General features: G+C 41.8%; 1 protein-coding gene across 6 annotated transcripts in view; it reads right to left on the bottom strand.

Moving 5' to 3' along the window:
* Positions 1-18,001, bottom strand: part of PRLR (prolactin receptor) — a 169,140-nt gene that overhangs the window by 106,548 nt on the left and 44,591 nt on the right. For 2 of the 6 annotated variants that reach the window (XM_027092697.1, XM_027092700.1), the window contains exon 2: positions 8,751-8,895. The exons of the other annotated variants lie outside the window; for them this stretch is intronic. The gene's annotated coding sequence lies outside the window, so the exon portion shown is untranslated. The remainder of the gene's footprint in view (positions 1-8,750; positions 8,896-18,001) is intronic. 6 annotated transcript variants of the gene reach the window in all.

Raw genomic sequence — 18,001 nt, 5'->3', positions numbered from 1 at the left:
GAGACAGCTTTTAAAGAAACTTCATTTTGAAAAAGTAAAGATTTCTTTTCCTTGGTGTAAATAATCTCATCTAAGTGTGTGTTTTGAAACACCAGGGTTTCTTAAACCAGAGCAAAGCTGTACTACGTAGTCAGTAAGTTATGGTAATATAAAAAACAAACTATCCGGGGGAGACCTTCAAGATGGTGGAGGAGTAAGACGCGGAGATCACCTTCCTCCCCACAGATACACCAGAAATACATCTACACGTGGAACAACTCCTACAGAACACCTACTGAACGCTGGCAGAACACCTCAGACCTCCCAAAAGGCAAAATACTCCCCACGTACCTGGGTAGGGCAAAAGAAAAAAGAATAAACAGAGACAAAAGAATAGGGACGGCACCTGCACCAGTGGGAGGGAGCTGTGAAGGAGGAAAAGTTTCCACACACTAGGAAGCCCCTTCACGGGCGAAGACTGCGGGTGTTGGAGCGGGGGACCTTCGGCGCTGCGGAGGAGAGCACAGCAACAGGGGTGCGGAGGGCAAAGCGGAGAGATTCCCGCACAGAGGATCGGTGCTGACTAACACACCAGCCCGAGAGGCTTGTCTGCTCACCTGCCGGGGCGGGAGGGGGCTGGGAGCTGAGGGTCGGGCTTCGGTCGGAGCGCAGGGAGAGGACTGGGGTTGGCTGCGTGAATACAGCCTGAAGGGGGCTAGTGCGCCACAGCTAGCTGGGAGGGAGTCTGGGAGACAGTCTGGAACTGCATAAGAGGCAAGAGACCATTGTTTCAGGCTGTGCGAGGAGAGGGGATTCAGAGCACCGCCTAAACGAGCTCCAGAGATGGGCGTGAGCTGTGGCTATCAGCGCGGACCCCAGAGATGGGCATGAAACGCTAAGGCTGCTGCTGCCGCCACCAAGAAGCCTGTGTGCAAGCACAGGTCACTATCTACACCTCCCCTCCTGGGAGCCTGTGCAGCCCGCCACTGCCAGGGTCCCGTGATCCAGGGACAACATCCCCGGGAGAATACGTGGTGTGTCTCAGGCTGTTGCAACGTCTCACCGGCCTCTACCACTGCAGGCTCACCCTGCAACCGTACCCCTCCCTCCCCCCCGGCCTGAGTGAGCCAGAGCCCCCTAATCAGCTGCTCCTTTAACCCTCTCCTGGCTGGGCAAAAACAGACGCCCTCAGGCGACCTACACGCAGAGGCGGGGCCAAATACAAAGCTGAACCCCAGGAACTGTGTGAACAAAGAAGAGAAAGGGAAATCTCTCCCAGCAGCCTCAGGAGCAGCAGATTAAATCTCCACAGTCAACTTGATGTACCCTGCTTCTGTGGAATACCTAAATAGACAATGAATCAACCAAAATTCAGGCAGTGGATGTTGGGAGCAACTGTAGACTTGGGGTTTGTATCTACGACAGACTAGTTTCAGATTTTTAGGTTTATCTTAGTATAGGTTTTAGTGTTTGTTATCATTGCTGGATTTGTTTATTGGTTTTATTGCTCTCTTCTTTTTCATATTACTTCTTAATTTTTTAAATAATATTTTTTATTTTAATAACTTTATTTTATTTTATTTTTTTTCTTTCTCTTTTTTTTTCTCCCTTTTCTTCTGAGCCATGAGGCTGACAGGGTCTTGGTGCTCTGGCTGGGCGTCAGGCCTGAGCCTCTGAGGTAGGAAAGCCAAGTTCAGGACATTGGACCACCAGAGACCTCCAGGCCCCATGTAATATCAATCGGTGAGCACTCTCCCAGACACTTCCATCTCAACGCTAAGACCCAGCTCCACTCAACGACCAGCAAGCTCCAGTGCTGGACACCCTATGCCAAACAACTAACAAGACAGGGACATAACCCCACGCATTAGAAGAGAGGCTGCCTAAAATCATAACAAGTTCACAGAGACCCTAAAATACACCACTGGACATGGTCCTACCTATCAGAAAGACAAGATCCAGTCTCATCCACCAGAACACAGGCACCAATCTCCTCCACCAGGGAGCCTACACAAACCACTGAACCAACCTTAGCCACTGCGGGCAGACACCAAAAACAACGGGAACTACAAACCTGCAGTCTGAGAAAAGGAGACCCAAAACACAGTAACTTAAGCAAAATGAGAAGACAGAGAAACACAGCAGATGAAGGAGCAAAGTAAAAACCCACCAGACCAAGCAAATGAAGAGGAAATAGGCAGTCTACCTGAAAAAACGTTCAGAGCAATGATAGTAAAAATGATCCAAAATCTTGGAAAGAGAATGGAGGAAATATAAGAAACATTTCACAAGGACCTAGAAGAACTAAAGAGAAAACAAACAATGAGGAACAACACAACAAATGAAATTAAAAATTCTCTAGAAGGAATCAATAGCAGAATAACTGAGGCAGAAGAACAGATAAGTGACCTGGAAGATAAAGTAGTGGAAATAACTACCACAGAGCAAAATAAAGAAAAAGGAATGAAAAGAATTGAGGACAGTCTCAGAGACCTCTGGGACAACATTAAACACACCAACATTCGAATTATAGGGGTCCCAGAAGAAGAGAAAAAGAAAGGGACTGAGAAAATATTTGAAGAGATGATAGCTGAAAAGTTCCCTAATATGGGAAAGGGAATAATCAATCAAGTCCAGGTAATGCAGAGTGTCCCATACAGGATAAATCCAAGGAGAAACACACCAAGACATATTAATCAAACTTTCAAACATTAAATACAAAGAAAAAATATTAAAAGCAGCAAGGAAAAGCAACAAATAACATACAAGGGAATCCCCATAAGGCTAACAGCTGATCTTTCAGCAGAAACCAGAAGGCAGTGGCAGGACATATTTAAAGTGATGAAAGGGAAAAACCTACAACCAAGATTACTGTGCCCAGCAAAGATCTCATTCAGATTCGACAGAGAAATTAAAACCTTTACAGAAAAGCAAAAGCTAAGAGAATTCAGCACCACCAAGCCAGCTTTACAACAAATGCTAAAGAACTTCTCTAGGCAGGAAACACAAGAGAAGGAAAAGACCTATAATAACAACCCAAAACAATTAAGAAAATGGTAATAGGAACATACATATTGATAACTACCTTAAATGTAAATGGATTAAATGCTCCAAACAAACATAGACTGGCTGAATGGAGGCAAAAACAAGACCTGTATATATGCTGTCTACAAGAGACCCACTTCAGACCTAGCGACACGTACAGACTGAAAGTGAGGGGAGGGAAAAAGATATTCCATGCAAATGGAAATCAGGAGAAAGCTGGAGTAGCAATTCTCATATCAGACAAAATAGACTTTAAAATAAAGACTATTACAAGAGACAAAGAAGGACACTACATAATGATCAAGGGATCAATCCAAGAAGAAGAGATAATAATTGTAAATAATTATGCACCCAACATAGGAGCACCTGAATACATAAGGCAAATGCAAACAGCCATAAAAGGGGAAATCGACAGTAACACAATCATAGTAGGGGACTTTAACACCCTATTTTCACCAATGGACAGGTCATCCAAAATGAAAATAAATAAGGAAACACAAGCTTTAAATGACATATTAAACAAGATGAGCTTAATTGATATTTATAGGACATTCCATCCAAAAACAACAGAATACATTCTCTTCTCAAGTGCTTATGGAATATTCTCCAGGATAGATCATATCTTGGGTCACAAATCAAGCCTTGGTAAATTTAAGAAAATTTAAATAATATCAGTATCTTTTCCAACCACAATGCTAGGAGACTAGATATCAATTACAGGAAAAAAATCTGTAAAAAATACAAACATATGGAAGCTAAACAATACACTACTAAATAACCAAGAGATCACTGAAGAAATCAAAGAGGAAATCAAAAAATGCCTAGAAACAAATGACAATGAAAACATGATGACCCAAAACCTATGAGGTGCAGCAAGAGCAGTTCTAAGAGGGAAGTTTATAGTGATACAATTCTACCTCAAGAAACAAGAAACATCTCAAATAAACAACCTAACCTTACACCTAAAGCAATTAGAGGAAGAAGAACAAAAAATCCCCAAAGTTAGCAGAAGGAAAGAAATCATAAAGATCTGATCAGAAATAAATGAAGAAGAAATGAAGGAAACTATAGCTAAAATCAATAAAACTAAAAGCTGGTTCGTTGAGAAGATAAACAAAATTGATAAACCACGAGGTATAGAGGGAACTTGCCTCAACATAATAAAGGCCATATATGACAAACCCACAGCCAACATCGTTCTCAATGGTGAAAAACTGAAAACACTTCCTCCAAGATCAGAAAAAAGACAAGGTCGTCCACTCTCACCACTTTTATTCAACATAGTTTTGGAAATTTTAGCCACAGCAATCTGAGAAGAAAAAGAAATAAAAGGAATCCAGATCGGAAAAGAAGTAAAGCTGTCACTGTTTGCAGATGACATGATACTATACATAGAGAATCCTAAAGATGCTACCAGAAAACTGCTAGAACTAACCAATGAATTTGGTGAATTAGCAGGATACAAAATTAATGCATAGAAATCTCTTGCATTCCTATACACTAATGATGAATATCTGAAAGAGAAATTAAGGAAACACAGCCATTTACCATTGCAATAAAAAGAATAAGATAACTAGGAATAAACCTAGCTAAGGAGACAAAAGACATGTATGCAGAAAACTATAAGACATTTATGAGAGAAATTAAAGATGATACAAACAGATGGAGAGATATACCATGTTCTTGGATTGGAAAAATCAACATTGTGAAAATGACTATACTACCCAAAGCAATCTACAGATTCAATGCAACCCCTATCAAACTACCAATGGCATTTTTCACAGAACTAGAACAAAACATTTCACAATTTGTATGGAAACACAAAAGACCTCAAATAGCCAAATCAATATTGAGAAAGAAAAACGGAGCTGGAGGAATCAGGCTCCCAGACTTCAAACTATACTACAAAGCCACAGTAATCAAGACAGTATGGTAGTGGCAGAAAAAGAGAAATATACATCAATGGAACAGGATAGAAAGCCCAGAGATAAACCCACACACATATGGTCACTTTATCTTTGATGAAGGAGGCAAGAATGGAGAAAAGACAGCCTCTTCAATAAGTGCTGCTGGGAAAACTGGACAGCTACATGTAAAAGAATGAAATTAGAACACTCCCTAACACCATACACAAAATTAAACTCCAAATGGATTAAAGACCTAAATGTAAGACCAGACACTATAAAACTCTTAGAGGAAAACATAGGCAGAATACTCTATGACGTAAATCACAGCAAGATCATTTTTGACCTAGAGAAATGGAAATAAAAACAAACAAATGGGACCTAATGAAACTTAAAAGCTTTTGTACAGCAAAAGAAACCATAAGCAAGATGAAAAGACAACCCTCAGAATGGGAGGAAATATTTGCAAATGAAGCAACTGACCAAGGATTAATCTCTAAAATATACAAGCAGCTCATGCAGCTCTATATCTAAAAAACAAACAACCCAATCCAAAAATGGGCAGAAGACCTTAATAGACATTTCTCCATAGAAGATATACAGATTGCCAGCAAACACATGAAATGATGCTCAACATCACTAATCATTAGAGAAATGCAAATCAAAACTACAATGAGGTATCACTTCACACCAGTCAGAATGGCCATCATCAAACAATCTACGATCAATAAATGCTGGAGAGGGTGTGGAGAAAAGGGAACCCTCTTTCACTTTTGGTGGGAATGTAAATTGATACAGCCACTATGGAAAACAGTATGGAGGTTCCTGAAAAAACTACAAATAGAACTACCATATGACCCAGCAATCCCACTACTGGGCATATACCCTGAGAAAACCATAATTCACAAAGAGTCATGTTCCACAATGTTCATTGCAGCACTATTTACAATAGCCAGGACATGGAAGCAACCTAAGTGTCCATCGACAGATGGATGGATAAAGAAGATGTGGCACATATATACAATGGAATATTACTCATCCATAAAACGAAAGCGAAACTGTTATTTGTAGTGAGGTGGATGGACCTAGAGACTGTCATACAGAGTGATGTAAGTCATAAAGAGAAAAACAAGTACCGTATGCTAACACATATATATGGAATCTAAAAAAAAAAGGTTCTGAAGAATCTAGGGGCAGGTCAGGAATAAAGACACAGGTGTAGAGAATGGACTTGAGGGCATGGTGAGGGGGAAGGGTAAGCTGGGACGAAGTGAGAGCGTGGCATGGACATATATACACTACCAAATGTAAAATAGATAGTTAGTGGGAAGCAGCCGCATAGCACAGGGAAATCAGCTTGGTGCTTTGTGACCACCTAGAGGGGTGGAATAGGGAGGGTGGGAGGGAGACACAAGAGGGAGGAGATATGGGGATATATGTATGCATCTAGCTGATTCACTTTGTTATACAGCAGAATCTAACACAACATTGTTAAGTAATTATACTCCAATAAAGACGTTAAAAAATAAACAAACAAAAAACAAACTGTCTATTTCTTCTCCCCCAACCACAGCAAGCAGGTTGTTTACCAAGATGGGTGAGGTGCCTGTGAGGAGTATGCTTCTAGAATAGCTAAAACGATGCTTCCTGCTCTGGCTATCTGGATTGCTTCGAGGTCCTCTCTTGCCTTCTGACTTCTAGGATGAATTTGGCCCACAGGCAGCCTTGGCAGGAGATGGAGGGAAGGAAGGAGTGTTTGGGGCATTTTTCCCCCTGCTGCACTACTGTGAGGTCACCTGGGGCTGACTGAAGGTCATTGCTTCCCTCCAGTTGGTCCTTTCAGCACAATTCTCCCTTTGGGAGTTGGGGTAGAATTGTTCTCACCCTGATACTCCGTTCTCCTGTGGTTCCGAATGGTCTTCTCACACCATGGAGCCCTTCTCAAACTGCCCTGTCCCTGCAGGGCCCCTGTGCTGTGAGGACCACTCCAGTCCCCCCAGTTTCCGCAGCAGCAAGAGGTCCCTCCCCACACTGGATGGACCCTGTTGACCGCGACCCATAGTGGAGCCTCGTGTCTGCTTTCACTGCTGGAAGCACTTTGTCCTCCAGAGTGACAGGACTTGATTTGTTCTGAGGAAAAAGTTAATATTTTTATTGAAGCAGAAATGGCTTCTGGTTCAGGAAAGGAGTCTATGAAAATGTAACCAATTCATTTTTGCTTTAACTTTGTGGATAATAAGAAAGTTTCTGATACTTAGGCTGTGTGGTTTAGATTTTCTTTTTCTCTTATTTATTTATTGCCTGGCTTTCTTTTTAAGTTTTAATTTTTTTAAATTGAAGTATAGTTGATTTACAATGTTGTGTTAATTTCTGCTGTACAGCAAAGTGATTCAGTTATACATACATACATATATATATATTTAATATTCTTTTCCATTATGGTTTATCATAGGATATTGAATATAGTTCTCTGTGCTATACAGTAGGATCTTGTTGTTTATCCATTCTATATATAAAAGCTTACATCTGCTAATCCCAAGTTTCCTCCCCTGACCCTCTCCCCCTTGGCAACCACCAGTCTGTTCTCTATGTCCGTGATTCTGTTTCTGTTTCATAGCTAGGTTCATTTGTGTCATGTTTTAGATTCCACCTATAAGTGATATCATAGGGTGTTTGTCTTTCTCTTTTTTTTTTTTTTTTTTTTTTTGCATTACGCGGGCCTCTCACTGTTGTGGCCTCTCCCGTTGCGGGGCACAGGCTCCGGACGCACAGGCTCAGTGGCCATGGCTCACAGGCCCAGCCGCTCCACGGCATGTGGGATCTTCCCGGACCAGGGCACAAACCCGTGTCCCCTGCATCGGCAGGTGGACTCTCAACCACTGCGCCACCAGGGAAGCCCTGTCTTTCTCTTTTTGACTTACTTCACTTAGTATGATAATCTCTAGTTGCATCCATGTTGCTGCAAATGGTATTATTTTGTTCTTTTTTATGGCTAATATTCCATTGTATATATGTACCCCATCTTCTTTATCCATTCATCTGTTGATGGACATTTACGTGGCTTACATGTCTTGGCTATCGTGAATAGTACTGCTATGAACGCGGGGGTTGCATGTATCTTTTTGAATTATAGTTTTCTCCAGATATATGCCCAGGAGTGGGATGGCTGGATCATATGGTAATTCTATTTTTAGTTTTCTGAGGAACCTCCATACTGTTTTCCACAGTGGCTGCACCAACTTACATTCGGCTTGGCTAGCTGTTGTTTGTTGCTGCAATTGTTCTTAAGATGGTCTCCAGAAATGTGATCCTTGGAGAAACTTGACTGGTTGGGGAAGTAGGTCTTATTCACACTTTTTGCCCCTTTTGTCCTTGCTCTGTCTCCCACCCCTCTTTCCTCATCCCCACCCCACATCCCATCTGTGGTTTATTTATCAGTCTTGATCTCCAGGGACTTTCACCTGGATGCCGGCTGATAAAGTTCAATATCTTTCAGGGCTGGGTTCATCTTTATGAGGGCCTCTTACAATCTAGAAATCCCTCACTGTGACGGTGGGATGGCAGGCAGACAAAACGAAATTATTATTTTAGGCACAGGATCCTTTCATCACCTGCCTTTTCTCTTAGCTTTGATCTGGTTCCCTAGGGAGAGTCATTCCAGCGAAGGAGAAACAGCCAAAGCAGGTCTCCTGGACGCTGCACAACTCAATTCTAAGGGATTTGGCAGGATCATTTAAGAACTCAAGGGGCAAGACTGGGCTGAATTCCACGGCTATTTATTTAAGGAAAAAAAAAATTGGGAAACAAAATGCAGAACCTTACACTCCTCAAAGGCCGCTGGCAAGACTGACCTTCTAGTTCAGAAGTTAAATTCTTCCCAGTTTCTCTTTTATTTTTGGCAGCTGAAACTTGTCTGCCTCTTGTTCCTTCAAAAAGACGTGTCACATTCAACCAAAAGACACGTCAACTGATGTGTCAGCAAACAAATTGTGAAAGAAAAGGGAAAGAAAGAAATGATTGTCACTATGCGTTCCTTTTAAGGGTAGTTTTTTGTTTTTCTTCATTTCCTATGTTGACCCATGCTGTTCCGGTTTATTAATTTTCCATGATGATTTGAACCCCACACCCCCAATCAACTTGTTCATTCCTGTTGATGGGTGTTTCCCACATTTTTTTCTTACAAACAATGCTGCTGTGAACCTCCTCTAGCTCAAAGCCAGGCCCAGATGCAGAGACCCTGCCATTTTGCCCCATCCTCTGTCACTCCCTTTCTTCCACCTCCTTTTCCAGGGAACCCTTTGCCTCTGCCCCACGTTGAAGCCACTCTGTCTGGGCTCCATCTCTTGGCTCCTATTGTCTGACCAGGCCCTTGTTTCCATAACCTGTTTTGGGACCTATCAACTTGACTTTACCCTTGTGAGCTCCTCCAAGATGAGGCCCTTGTCTCTCCCCTCCAGCTTCAGACTGGAGATTATGGGTAAGAGCCCTACCCTGAGCTCCACAAAACCCGTGGGACTTGTCATATGTGGACTAGCTTCTTCCTGGCTCCTGCTTGACTAGACTGTAAGCCCATAGATGCAAGAAGGGGTCTGGCTTAGTCAATGATAGATGCTCAGCTCAGGTGAAGGGCCTGGCATGTGTATAATCTTAAGCGTGATTTTAAAATTATTTTATGACTTAGCAAATTAAGTTTCATGACTTTTAGGTGTCAACTGCCTTGTAGACATAATAAGATTAAAGATAGATAGATAGATAGATACATAGATGATAGATACATAGAAACATAGACACATAGGTAGATACGTAGATAGATCTGTAATAGGCCAAGTACCTAGTGGCTTATATGGAGTATACATATGGATGCCTCAAACCAAGGGAGAACCTGGTAAACAAGAGGAAAAAGACTGTTGTATGCTTTGCCTCCAGAATTTCTAAGAACAGGCCTTTTAAGCATTAGCATTTCAGAGGCCTTTCCGTGCCACGTCTTCTGCAGTGATGCCCACCTTACTCTGTTTTCTCCCAATGTGACGACAAGTCTTCTCACGTAGGGCATTATTAGTTAGTAAGACTTCAAAAACTGCCCCTACTTTCTTGGTCTGATCAGAGAGTGCACTTTCTCAAGCAACAGCCTTCCACACTCACTTTTTTCACTTCCTATTCAACTATTACTCTATGATCACTGCACACAAAGTAAGAGAATACTGAGAAGCAAAAGGAAGAAGAGGAATTAAATCACCCCAAATCCCACTAAATAGGGACAACTGCTGTTAACATTTGGGTGGTATATTTTTTGAGAATTTTCCCCATGTGAATATATATACATTATATATATATATATATATATATATATATATATATATAAAATTATATACTATGGCATCTAAGGTATAATATTATATATGTGCATATATATATTACAAATACACACACACACCCTCCTCATATAATCTGCCTGATTGTTTTCATAAACCTCAACTTAGTCTCCCTGTGTACCGTCTCTTGTTATCATCAAATTCTTTCCCAGTCTTCTTTGACTCATCCATCTCTTTGTTTATAACTTCTCCCAAACACAATCTTTTTTCATGGCTTTCCCCAAAACCAAGAACTAATTTCACTACATGCTCATCTGCTTCAAAAAACCATCAATGATTCCAAGTTTCGTCTTTTTAAAAGTCCTTTTTAATTTTTTAAATGAAGAAATAATTCACATACCACAAAATTCACCTTTTTAAAGCACACAAGTCAGTGTTTTTTTGGTATGTTCTCAAGGTTGAGCGTCCATCACTACAATCAATTTCAGAACATTTTTATCACAACCAAAAGAAAGCCTGTAACATCAATAGTTGCTTCTCCCCATCACCCGCTCCACAAGTTCCTGGCAACCAGTAATCTACTTTTTGTCTCAATGGATTTACGTATTCTGGACATTTTATATAAATGGAATCAGCAAATATATAGTGTTTTGTGATTGGATCCTTTCACTTTGCATAATTTTTCTGAGATCCATCTACGTCATAGTACGTATTGGTATTTCATTCCTTTCTATGGCTGAATACTGTTCCATTGTCTGGATCATTACATTTTGTTTACCCTTTTATCCGGTGATAGACATTTGTGTTGTTTCTTCCTTTTGGATAGTGTGAATAGTGCTGCTATGAAAATTCATGTACACATATTTGTTTGTGTATCTGTTTTCAATTTTGGGGGTACATACTTAGTATTGGAATTGCTGGGTCATGTTGTAACTTTATGCTTAACTTTTTCTTTTTTGCGGTATGCAGGCCTCTCACTGCTGTGGCCTCTGCCGTTGCAGAGCACAGGCTCTGGACGCGCAGGCTCAGCGGCCATGGCTCACGGGCCCAGCCGCTCTGTGGCATGTGGGATCTTCCCAGACTGGGGCACGAATCCGTGTCCCCTGTGTCGGCAGGCGGACTCTCAACCATTGCACCACCAGGGAAGCCCCAAGTTTAACCTTCTTGAAACCAGATTTTTGCCACTGGTTGCCACTGGTTGCAAACTAAGCCTTCAGGAAAGATGATATTAAGGCACATTTCCACACTGGACCTTCTCCATCTTCCCACTTGCCCTTAGAAGCCAAATACACCTGGCTGTTATATGTCATAAACACCTCATATCAAGGTGGTGTATATCTGTGCCATTAGCTATAGTTTGCATGATTCATGGAGCCCAAGGATAATTATGTGGCCTGTGAAGGAACTAGCTTGCAACCAGAATATACACTGTTAAAATCTGGCTGCCTATACAAAATGCAAAAATTCACTGTATGTCCCATAGGAGACAGTATTGGGAAGGGGTGGTTTAGTTATTGATGTTCGTTGTTACACTGTGTGACTTTACATAAACGTAATGGAGCGGATGAATTCTAGCAAAGTGTGCTCTATGATGAAAGTTCCATTATTCCATTGAATTATATTATGAAATGGAAGTGTAGTCTGCTAGAAAAGACTTTTGTCTATGAATATATTCAAACCACATTTTAACAATGCCCTAAAGCTTCTTAGAAATACAATATTTAAAGAAAGAAGCTGTATTTATGAGAACATTACAAATCACTGTTACTATTAACATACTGGTTAAGTAAAAATGAAACAGAAGTGCAAATATAATCCAGCCCTGGAAATTCTGACTGGGTGAATATATATCTCATGGAAAGTTTTGAGATAGCGATTCTTTTTTTTTTTTTTTTTTGCGGTACGCGGGCCTCTCACTGCCGTGGCCCCTCCCGTTGCGGAGCACAGGCTCCGGACGCGCAGGCCCAGCGGCCATGGCTCACGGGCCCAGCCGCTCCGCGGCATGTGGGATCTTCCCGGACCAGGGCATGAACCCGTGTCCTCTGCATCGGCAGGCGGACTCTCAACCACTGCGTCACCAGGGGAGCCCGAGATAGCAATTCTTAAAGTGTGTGCGTCCTGGCTAAAGTTTCCATCAGTAACGAACTGTCTCCTAGCAAGGATGTCATAAGAACTCCTGGGACCTTTCCAATGACTTTTCAACCTTCCTTAGTTTAAATATTTTACTGGTTTTCCCTGTCCTCAGGACAAAGCTCTCAAGGCTCTTCCCACCTAAACTCAATTCCTCACAGCTCTGACCATTTCTAATCCCAGTCAGCCCCGTCCCACCTCACACCATCCGGGCTGGTCTCAAAATCTCTCCTCTGCCCACAGGAATGGTGTTTCTTCCCCTTGGTACCCATTCTGCCCACGCAGTATCCAGCACATGGTGAGGGAGCTGCAAATGTCTGCTGAGAAAATGAAAGGGTATATTTGCCATGCTAATCCTTGCTTCCTGGTTTGGTTCATCTGTTCATCCTGCCATTAAACTTACATGTGTGTTAAAATTTTGCGCATCCTTCAATATTTACTTCCTCTATGTAGCTTCATCTGCGTGACAGTCTTTTACTGATTGCTAGATACAGGCCAGGTGAAAAGAACAGACATGGTAATAACAGAGTTACTGGCCCTGCCCTCATGAAGCTTCCAGTCCAGCATGGTGGTACAATTACACACAAGTGAGCAGATGAAGAACCATCTATCATTGTAAGTGCTTAGGGCGCACTGGCGGGGGTCGGGGGGTCACACAGTGACTTCATATGGCACTCCTCTATGCTTCTCATTTGGAAATTTATTGCACATAGTTCTGCACAGTTATTTACTTTTTAAAAGAAAGTATGTGTCTCCTACCTCCTCAATTCAAGATTGAAAGTGTTTTTGAAAGCAGTGGCATATGGTAGGTATTTAAGAATATGTTGTTGATTAGTATGTCCTCAGGCAAAAGCACTGAGCAGCACATTCTGTTAAGTCCTAAAATGTTCAATTCTTGAGGTTCCATAAAAATGACAATTTGTCCTGATATTTGTACTGGGATATGTAGTTGAAGGGCCAACAATTTTTACATTAGAATGCCACTGGCCAAGAGTGATCTCGTTAGGGGCTAGGATTTATCAAAGTCATGATGAATACTGGCACTAATTAGTCAGGCATTAGAGTCTACCTATTGGTTAGTCTAATACAAGGGTGAACTATACCCTCCAGCTGGTGAAGTAACAGCAAGAGAAGGACGATTTGGCATCCTTAATTTTAGTAAGGTAGTGGGGCAGAGATGCTGTGCACTTATATTAATTTTGAATTATTTAATGGACCCATTAAATTCAGAAACATTTCTAGGAAGAAAATTTCTTAATAGGCATCTCTATGCCCATTAAGTGAGAGATGCCACTCAGACCGTATTATTCTTCTAAAAGAGAATCCTTCCTTCTCTCTTAATAAGTTTAATAATACCCATTTGCAATTCTCATAACATCAGAACTCATTTACAGATTACGTGCAATCCTTTGTGAAATAAGGAATAAAGTCAAAACTCAAATAATTCAACCCAGTAAATTCCTTTTTTATGATTAAGGGGAATAGATCTTAAAGCCTTCCTAAGTGGGAAAGGCTCTTAGGAGGGAGAGAGCGCCTTGGCAACTACAGGCTCTGTGTGTGCAAGACGTTGGCTCTGATGCTCTCTTCCTCTGTCCACACTCACTGAAATGTTTCTGTAGGTTCTTCTTTCTGGAGATCTCCTTCCATGGAGTCCTGACAGCTGTCTTAAGGTCACTGTTGTTAGGTAGAGTTGGCAAGTGATCACACGTGGTTGAGACGAGACTTTGAAGATGTCACACTACATCCCACCTGTGTTTACCATCACCCTGAATGTTTTCATGACATATTCTCTATCTGTGAGAACATAACACGCTGGTTCACAATCTTATGCCAATAGGCTTCGTGGGCATTCTTTACAGGTCAGTATGCAGAATCTTCCAGACAAAAATCTTTGTGAAGAAAATTCTGCCGAATTTCACCACCATCTGTATACGTGCTATAGGTCAAATAAAGAGACAGAGAAAGACAAATACTGTGTGATACCACTTATACGTGGAATCTAAAATATACAACAAACTAGTGAATATAACAAAAAAAGAAGGAGACTCACAGATAAAGAGAACAAACTAGTGGTTACCAGCAGGGAGAGGGAAGGAGGGAAGGGCACTAGAGGGGTATGGGATTAAGAGGTACAAACTATTAGGTATAAAATAAGCTACAAGGGTATATTGTACATCACGGGGAATATAGCCACTATTTTATAATAACTATAAATGGGGCATAACCTTTAAAAATTGTGAATCACTATAGTGTACACCTGTAACATATATACTATTGTACATCAACTGTACTTCAATTAAAAACAAAACAAAACAAAAAAAGTAACAAACAAAAAGAACAACTAATAATTGTTGACCTGAGGAAACTGGGGCACCGATTCTGCCTGAGCCTAAGTCACTAAGTTAGCTGGCCAAACAGTGCCTCTTAAGTTAAATGTTACTATTACCAGAAATATTTTTCCCTCTGTGAATTAAGTGATGTTGTGTTCTATACAGTGGATAGATTTCCACGCAGATAGATTTTAACGGCTAGTGTCATAAGTGATCAAAGAAAGAAATAATAAAAGAAAGAACAAAGCAATCAGGAGAAACAACTTTCATCTCACACTTGATTCTCGCTCGTGTTTCGTCTGCACTCAAAATTTGAGGATAGGAATAAGTTTGAAGAGTCCTACGAGATGATGATGGCGTATCACCCGGTCACTGAATCGTGATTCAGGACCACACTAATGAAGCGTAACCGTTCTTAGCATTTTGTAATAATATTGGTTTTAGAGACAATCCAGGGAGAAAGGAAGCAATTTACATGGCCGTTCTTGACACCATCCAGCTTCCGGAGAGACCATCCGGAGTTGTCTGCGGTCTCCTTGTTGTATTTACTGGGAGCGTGAAAAATAAGCTTGTCCTATCACATGCGATTGATCACTTAAAGTTAGGACAGAGCTGCCTTATTTCACAAAGAAACAAAGTGATGTAACTCCCAGGACTGGAAAACATTTTGCTCAACAGCTGCCCTCTGCTATTTCCCCAGAGATCTATTTCATTTGGATAAATGAACCGGCAGAATCTCAAGATCTTCATAATACATCCTGAGAGGGATGTTTGAAATCTTTCTCCCCTTCCTTTCATTAGCTGCCAGCCTAAAAAAGTGATGACAGCCTGAGAAATTCGAAGGGCCAAAAGGGGATGAATGGCTCATCGACCCCAAAAAGCCCTCTCAGTGCAAATTATCGGGCAATTATCAAGGTGAGAAACTAAACCCTCTTTTGTCTTTTTCTCTTCTTCCCCCCCACCCCACCCCCGGTCATGCAGGTGCTCTTAGGATAAGAAAAAAAAAATTAAGGGAGAGATGATTAAGTTGTCAGTCAGATATTACTGTGTTTTCAACATGGGGGCAGATGAGCAATCTGAATGAAGCCTTGATCTTTATTTCTCTTGGGGAACCAAGGAGCCAAAATACAGCCACAGGAAATGGTGGAAATCCCAGGGACTTGGCTACACTTCCCTTCTCTTTGGGCTCCACTACTCAAAAAAAATCACTGGACTCTATTTTTTCCATTGCTTCACGGGGCTCAGCTGTCATTCACTCCACTTACAGGATTTATCACTCCTGAATTGGCCCTAAAAATGTCCATTTTTACCAAAAAAGCAGCCATATTTAACTCTTCCTTTCCATGACATCACAAATCAAAAGAAACATACACGTTTTTGTTGCAAGCTGATGCCCTGTTGTTTAAATTCTCTCATGGACCTAAGAAATGATAATGATTTCTCCTTGTCTAACAATCATTACTAACCTTTACTGAGTGTTCACTATGTACCTGGCATAGTTGTCACATTTTAGGTGCATTCACTGACTTCAGGCTTACAACGGGAGGAGGTGGCAAGGGTTAACCTTTCCATCTCACAGCCGCACAAGTGAAGGTATAACTAAGGTGGCCCGTCCAAGTTCACGGAGCTTAATGAAGGCAGAGGAAGGATTTGAATCCCTGTGGGCTCTGATTTCACGGCCCACTCTCTCACCCACACCATGCACTGCCTTTTGTGATCCAATCGCCTCCCAGAAAGCATTTTTAAAGTACCCTGCAAACTTCTTAGCTTTCCTGTTTCTCAAGCTTTCCATGCATGAAATAGTTAATGTGGGAAATGATAGTTTGTGGAGTACAGAGACCATAAACCCACCTTTATTGCTCACCCACTTCAAAAAAATCATAAAACCATTCTCTTTACCATTAGCAACAACCTGAGTAAATCTCTAGCCCAATCTCCCACCCAAAGGAAGGCATCCCTCTTCAACCTCCCCTACTGGCGTCTCCTTCTCCCCCCGCCACTGAACCAACACATCAAGCACCAGGAAAGGCACCAACCTGCACAGTGTTCGCGCACTACAGACAGCTCTGCTAGAGAAACCTGGCTGTCCCATAATCTCCTTCCACTGGTCCTACTTTTCACAGTTGGAACAAAGAAGAATTCCTCTTCTTCCTCTTCTATATGAGTGCTTTAAAGAGTAGACAGCCGTCCCATCCCTCTGGGGCTTTCTCTTCTACAGGAAAGAACATCCCAATTCTTTCTCACATTTCTCTGGTTTTGTCAATCTGCTTCCTTGTCGCCCCCTACTGGATACACTGTGAGTTGCCAATGCCCCTTGTCCAAGGTCCGTCACAGAACAGGGTATAGGGCTCTTAATGTGTCCTAGCTTTAAGTCTTGGGTTCTACAATAAAGCTGGCAGGTCTACGGCATGCCATCCACGGGCAGAAGGTGTGGCCTGATCCCAGGTCTCATGTCTCTCTCCTATGGATCCCATCACATTTGCTTCATTTAGGCCAAGGGTCTCCAGGACACAGAAAACAAGGTCCCTTAGACTCCATGCATTTTCCCTTTTATTTTATGCATGGAGAAGGGCCATACAGCTCACATGAAATCCTGGTCCTGAGTCACTCCATCTGTGGTCAGCTGTAGACGCATATGTTGGCATGTGATTGTTTCGATTTAGAGAGCTCAGAACTGAGTGGAGCGTTGAAATCTCAGGGTTATAGACTGATAAATCTCTAAGAAAAACAGAACAGGCATGGTATTTGAAGAATCCCACCATCTGCTTTTGCCAAGTCACTCATTCAGGGTTATAAGGGTTTTTTCCCCACCTGAAAGAAGGCAACCCAAGAAGACCTGAATTTATTCTTATAGGAAAAATTCACTCTGGAGTAGATCAGACTAGATGTCAAATGACCATCTCTTATGGTCTGAATTCTCAGGCATCCCATCTGAGGCAACCTCAGCAGCTTGGCCTTTTCTTGTGCCTTTACCTAGATAATCTTGATCTTTTAGTTTCGTGGGAAGATGTAAAAGAATTCCTGATAATGTTTGGCTGATTCAAAGCTTATCCCTCAGAAGAGTATTTGCCTTTAAGTGAGGCTCCCTTAAACTTTCAGATGAAAAAGAAAAGTAGAACCTGGTAGACTAGAATGAATTAGATGTGGGCACAGGGGCCGTCGCACCACAGACATCCCCAGCGATAGGGGTCTACCTGTAAGTTCAGCCCTGCCTGCACATGACCTCCTTCCATTCCTCACAGGACGTGGTTCCACGTGGCCAAAACAGGGACGCACTGAGGCTGTAGGTGAGATGGGGTGG

Source organism: Aethalodelphis obliquidens, unplaced genomic scaffold (genome assembly GCF_003676395.1).
Source record: "Aethalodelphis obliquidens isolate GAN/ISIS:26980383/991018 unplaced genomic scaffold, ASM367639v1 scaffold80, whole genome shotgun sequence".
In the NCBI taxonomy this organism is placed as follows: Eukaryota; Metazoa; Chordata; class Mammalia; order Artiodactyla; family Delphinidae; genus Aethalodelphis; species Aethalodelphis obliquidens.
The sequence above is the reverse complement of the archived record's forward strand: the minus strand, read 5'-3'. Positions and strand labels throughout refer to the sequence as shown.